Genomic DNA, 7,043 nt, shown 5'->3' on the forward strand with positions numbered 1-7,043 from the left:
AACTGTACATATCTGGACCGAGCTTTTTCAGTTAACTCAAATACGTGAAAAAGTGAATACTCTGCATCCAGCAAACACGTGAAAAAGAGTGCAGAAGGTCGCAAGAAAGAAATTAAACACGGATAATTTTCAGTGTTTGAATTGGTAGCTACAAATCCATGTTTTACAAATCGGTGTTTTACAAATCCATGTTTTACAAATCCATGTTTTACAAATCCATGCTTTACAAATCCGTGTTTTACAAATCCATGTTTTACAAATCCGTGTTTTACAAATCCAGTCCTTGTTTTCATTTAACTAATGTATTCCTGTTTTTCACGTTGCCATGTTACCACCAATAGCATAGCTCCTACTCTACTACCAAAATACTACTTAGCCTATACTATGCTCTAGTTGAACCTTTCTTAAATTACTGCATAATTGCTTGGGGCGGTACTTATCGGACAACTTTACAACCTTTATTTATATTACAGAAGAAAGCCTTAAGAATAATTACTTTTACTAGTTTTAACGAATATTCAAGTCCTTTATTTAAAGATCTAAGAGTTGTTAAGCTGTTTGATATTATTGCCCTTCAACTAGCAGTATTTATGTATAAGTTTCATAATAAACTCCTACCTCCTGTATTTGACCATTACTTCAATCCTGTTAGGAATGTACATAGTTATAATACCAGATTATCTAGCAAAATGACTTATGCAATTCCGAAAGCCAGAACCAATTATGGAATTTTTAATATACGTTTTCAGGGTGCTAAAGTCTGGAATGATATAAGTGATGACCCAAAGCTTCTTCCTCTCAAACATCTTAAGGAAAACCTAAAGCTAATTCTTATTGAAAACTATTAAAAATTCTCATTATCTTAACATCATAATTCTTCTGGCCTTCCGTTGTTTTTGACATTTTGTTTTCCTCAGTCTTTTATGTGTTGTTTGCTTGGGCGCGTGTGTGCGTATATGTGTGCATCTGACCTAATTTATATTAGCTTAATCACCAGAATGTGGCTGTCCTATTTTTTTTAGCCCCTATGGTTATTTGGGGAAGCCTGCACTCCTTTCATTTTTGTAATATTTTGAAATTTATTGTTTTACTGTTGGTACAAATAAAGTTGTTGTTGTATCAAAAGTACAAACAACCCATAATTCCTCGATTCGCTCTGAGGAAGGGCTAACGCTCGAAACGGTATTCTGCTTCCGACTCCGGCAGTTTGATTTTCACTAGATCGTATCGCTCTGGGCTTCTGATTACGACTCCGACTCCGACTCCGTCGCTAGTGAAAACCAGCCTATAGGGCCTCTTTATATGACGCGAGGCAGCCCGGCTAGGTGGGCTGGCCCGCTTTGCCGAGATCTCGGCTAAGGCCAGAAGCCCATCACCCGGAGCATGCAACTTACCTATTTTCGTGCAACGGCGTTTTCACAAGTAAGGTTATTTTTAGATTGAATTTCCCGCTAATGAGACTCCCACAGGAGCCCGATGACCAATTACAAGAAATTAAGATGACGTCATAGGGTCATCGAACCGGGACTGCCTTTGTTTTTTGACCTAATTCGCGGGAAGGGCTAGTCTAAAAATAAACCTACTTGTGAAAACGCCGTTTCACAGACGCTGTATGGAAGTTGCACGCTCCAGATGGGCTCCTGCTAAGGCCTATTTTCTTTAGTAAAAATTCGGTTCTGTTTATATGAGAAGGCGGGCTGGCTTGCTTGCCGAGATCCCGGTCTGAGCTGCCGAGATCTCGGCAAGCCGGGCTGAAATATTCTCATTTAAACGGTCCAGCCCGGTTTCCCGGGAAGAAATATTCTCATGACGCGTGGGTTGTCTTCAAAACGTAGCCAAATTTGCATAATCACAGGATAATTTTTTGGATCTTTTGTTTTAAAATGCCATTCCGAACTTGCTGGAGCTAGAATGAACCTTCGTTTCGAACCAAAGTAAGAAAATTCACCAGTTGGCCATGCGTGACTTTGACGGTTACAAGGCAAGTAAACAAATTCCTGAAACCGGGCTGTAATCGTCCATATTAGTATCAACATTTCGAGAAAGGTGCAGATATTGGGCGTTTTCCATTTACCAAGAAATTCCGGAAATTCCGGTTGGGATGTAAATGGCACACACGTTTTTGGTTCGTTCCACTGGAAATTTTCCGGAATGAACGGAACTTCTGAAAAGGTCATCCTGTTTACCCGTTGGAAACTTTCCGATGGAAATGTGTGTTCCATTTACAACTTTTGAAAGGTCTTATCGCAATCACTGGGCGGCGAACGGACCTGAGTTAAGTGGAACACGTTTTTCACCCGATGGAAATTTCCACCGAAATTTCCGGAAATTTTTTGTAAATGGAAAATGCCCATTGTCATTAGAAGATAGAACTCATCTATAGCTATCTTCTATTTTAGAGTTATTTTAAAAAGACTGAGGGCATGTCTCTAAAGTCTAGAAATCTATAGCTAAAAGGTTCAAGAACCTCTAAGATCAGTACGCGATGTAGAATGCTAGAACGGAAGAGGGGTTGTAAAATCTCTAAAAGTTCTAAAGTTCTAGAATATCTATGGTCCATGTTGTGAGTCTAAAATTTCTAAAGCTCTAGAGTATGTAAGGTCTGTTGGAGGTTCTAAAATCTCTAAAGTTCTAGAATATCAAACGATCCCTTTGGGACTTCTAAAATCTCTAAAAGTTGTAAAGTTCTAGAATATCCATGGTCCATGTTGTGAGTCTAAGATTTCTAAAGCTCTAGAATATGTAAGGTCTTTTGGGGTTCTAAAATCTCTAAAATCTCTAAAGTTCTAGAATATCAAACGATCCCTTTGGGGCTTCTAAAATGTCTAAAAGTTGTAAAGTTCTAGAATATCCATGGTCCATGTTGTGAGTCTAAGATTTCTATAGCTCTAGAATGTGTAAGGTCTTTTGGGGGTTCTAAAATCCCTAAAATCTCTAAAGGTCTAGAATATCAAACGATCCCTTTGGGGCTTCTAAAATCTCTAAAAGTTGTAAAGTTCTAGAATATCCATGGTCCATGTTGTGAGTCTAAGATTTCTAAAGCTCTAGAATATATAAGGTCTTTTGGGGGTTCTAAAATCTCTAAACGTTCTAAAGTTCTAAAGTCAAATGATCACTTCAAATTGGAAAATTTTAGAAGACTGAAGGTGCTTGGATACGACCGCACTTGCGATTTTCACCCGTTTTTGGAAAGGCTGGCAAAAAGAGGGAATCTGGGTGCCCAGCTTCTTCTAAGTAAAGTAAAATTTCTTGTTGACAAATTTCACTGTGAGAAGCACACTGAAGCAACTTGCTTTCCGCCCGATAACCCAAGGTGTAAATATCATCCCGATTTGGAACGATTTTCAGAAATTCGGGGAACGAATACAGAGTGTGCTGAGCAATTTCTTAAATGGCTGGGGTCATTTAAATACGTGTGCAAAAAAATGTCGCGCTATAGGTTTGTTTTTTTTCGTGTGGAATATTGTGGACAGGCACAACAAAAGAAAAGAAAGGCAGCTCACGAAAGCTGGGCTAATGTAAAGTGTATCATCATCATGCACGGACTGAATATAGTTGAAGTTTTGAGTTGAACATAACAGAGAATAAAGAATGTTTAGACTGAAATGTTTATATCCTGGTTGTTTGTATACTGAGTACAGTGTTAAATAAAGACCTTAAAGGGAAGATGACGGGTTTGTAAGCGGCTCGTGTTAGCCGACATTTGTTCAATCTGAGTAAAGTCACGGCTGCTCGTGTGATATAATTATTACGCACACGCTTAAAGAACGAACCATACACATACTCGTCCGTTCACATTTTAGTCAAGTTTTCATGTCCATTTTTAATTCGTTTGGGAAAAGGGCGGAACGTTTTAGCTCACTTAAGATGCTTGGCCTAATCACTGAAGCGAGCGCGTAGGCTTAATCAGTAAACGAGTGCTATATTCTTCACACATCTCGGAAAAAAGTGTAGTTAACCGACCCGTAAAATGAAAGCTAAAATTTAAAAAGAGTGCTTAGGCCTAATCACTAAAACGAGCGCTTAGGCTTAATCAGTAAACGAGTGCTATATTCATCACAGTATCTCGTAAAGAGTGTGATTAACTGAACCGTAACATGAAAGCTAAAATTTGAATGAAAGAACGAGACTAGTTAGGCTTCATCAGTAAATGAGTGCTATATTCCTCACACGATCTCGGTAAAAAGTGTAGTTAACCGAACCGTAAAATGAAAGCTAAAATCCTAATCACTGAAACGAGCGGTTAGGCTTAAAGGGGCTAGGTCACGCAATTTTAGGCAATTTCAGCACTGATGGAATGGTCATAGAATTAACTAAAATATCAAAATAACTGTTCAAAAGTATAGAAGAACTCTAACAAAACAAAGGGAAGCCAAGAAGAGACATGGAAGGACAAAACTGGAGAGGATTGAAATTGATTGAATTTGGGTAAATTTGAAAAACGTTGGCCCACCTTTTTTCAAATTTATATCAGTCTATATCAAAATGTCATTCACACAGCTGGAAAATCATTCTCAGTTGTTATGTGGCCCTGATTTCGCAAATGAAAGACTCTTGCTCTGCCAATTTGACGTTTAGAGCTCATAATTAACAAAATTAAACAAAATTACCTAAAATAGCGTGACCTAGCCCCTTTAATCAGTAAACGAGTGCTATATTCTTCACACGATCTCGTAAAGAGTGTAATCAACCGAACCGTAACATGAAAGCTCAAATTTGAATGAAAAAACGAGACTAGTTAGAAGAGCTAGGGACCGTTTGATATTCTATAACTTTAGAGATTATAGAGATTTTAGAACCCCCAAAAGACCTTACATATTCTAGAGCTTTAAAAATCTTAGACTCACAACATGGACCATGGATATTCTAGAACTTTACAACTTTTAGAGATTTTAGAAGTCCCAAAGGGATCGTTTGATATTGTCACTGTATCTATAGCTATCTTCTATTTTATCGGAGTTATTTTAAAAAGCCTGAAGGGCTTTGGGGCTTCTAAAATCTCTAAAATCTCTAAAGTTCTAGAATATCAAACGATCCCTTTGGGGCTTCTAAAATCTCTAAACATTCTACAGTTCTAGAATATCCATGGTCCATGTTGTGAGTCTAAGATTTCTAAAGCTCTAGACTATGTAAGGTCTTTTGTTCTAAAATCTCTAAAATCTTTAAAGTTCTAGAATATCAAACGATCCCTAGCTCTTCTAACTAGAACAGTTATAGAATGCTATAGAAGTTTCTAATGTCAAGACCTGTACCTTTATGAACATTTCTGCCCTTTTACGGGCCAGCCCGCCTAATCGGGCTGGCTCGCCTCATATTAGACTTTCTCAAAGCCTGGTTTCTCGCGCTCCGCGCTCGTACGATTTCTAGTGTTCACGGTTGTCGGATTTTCTAGATCTGGGTACGAGATTAATGCAAATCAATCAAGGCATTCAAGGGACAAACAACGACTACAATGGCAGCTTTTGGATAATAAATCCACGATCATACAAATACAAACAAACTTTCGGCACAAGTTCAAATATCAATGATTTGCCGCGTCCAGTTGGCAGGACCGCAAACACATTCTCACGCTTGATAAAATTCCTGAACAGGTTTCAATTCTAAAATCTCCGAAAATCCAGAACTTACAGTGTATTAAACTGTACAAACCTCCAAAAGCTCGCTCGAATTTACCGCCTTCAACCGCCAGTTTTGTTTTCGTAGCACTCCTTTCGCGTGGCCACTGGGGTGCACTATCGCTGTTCAACCAGTGAAGTTGAGTGTTAAATTGTTTTTACTCGGAAAGCACTGGCACTCACTATGAAAACCAATCAGCGACCGTGCTCATAATCACAAGTCATGGAAGTGAGATTCTTAACCGCCGTGACCAGAGGTTCTTATTTTTCGCCTCTCCGTTTTAACCGCTCGCTCCTCGCGAAAGAAAAATAGAACCTCTGGCACCCAGGGGATATTTGAATGAGAAGCAATGTCTAAATCTCAGTAATAAAAATTTGCAATATCTTCAGCTAGGCTAAATGCTTCAACATTTGCAAAAAATAGTTGTATTACACAATCAAACGAATAATTTTATACTGTGTGTCATAATTGCCCTCTGGGGAATAAATTTTCTAGAAAAAGTATTTCACAACGCCTCTCCCTATTATATTCGCCGCTGGTTAATTTGCCTCTCGCCAACAATACTGCCAGCTACGTAGGCTAGAAAAGCAAAGATCCACTACGTTATCCACTGCAATCATCTCCACAATTTTAACAAAAAATCTGCGAGGAGAAAAGACTCATTTGTATAGTGAAAAGACTACTAAAGAACGACTGAATTAATTTGCGGTTTGACTCATTGAGATACTGGGGTTCAAAGTGTGCCTCAAATAGATGGTCTACGAGATTGAATGCTGTAGATACTACAACAAGGAATGACCTAGAATGATCTGCAATGACCTACAATCAGAACTGAAAAAAAAAAATGTAGAGAAGATTATAAATGACCATAAATAAGTTTTTCTTCCCGCAATGTTTTGATTGGTTCAGAGTGCACAATGCATACCTGCCAACCCCCAGAGTACAAAAATCTGGAGACGTCTAGAAATCTTTGCATTGTAAGAATATCATTTTTGACAATGTCTGAATACTCTCCGAAAATCACCCGAAGGCCTTCTGAATTTTCCCGACGTCTCTCAGTTAGTACAGCATTTACCTACCATATTGCTACTCTTCCCATAACCATGCTAACTTTCTACCATGTATTGTGCAATTTCATTGGTGGACTTCTGACCAATTACGATACTCGTTAAATATACATCGACTTCATTACTCTGTTTTACTTTTTCTGATCGAGAACAGCTCAAATAAGAGCACTAAATCCACTTCTTCTTTCTTTTCCTTTTAACATCTCGAAAATAATGAAGTAAATGAAAAATTTTTGAAAAAGGCCACGGTAGGTATTTCCCGGGAGATTTGGTGCTCTAACCGGGAGACCGGGAGATTTGATGACAAACTTGGAGACTCCCGGGAAAACCGGGAGAGTTAGCAGGTATGACAATGAACAG

The sequence above is a fragment of the Montipora foliosa genome, chromosome 1 (genome assembly GCF_036669935.1).
Source record: "Montipora foliosa isolate CH-2021 chromosome 1, ASM3666993v2, whole genome shotgun sequence".
In the NCBI taxonomy this organism is placed as follows: domain Eukaryota; kingdom Metazoa; phylum Cnidaria; class Anthozoa; order Scleractinia; family Acroporidae; genus Montipora; species Montipora foliosa.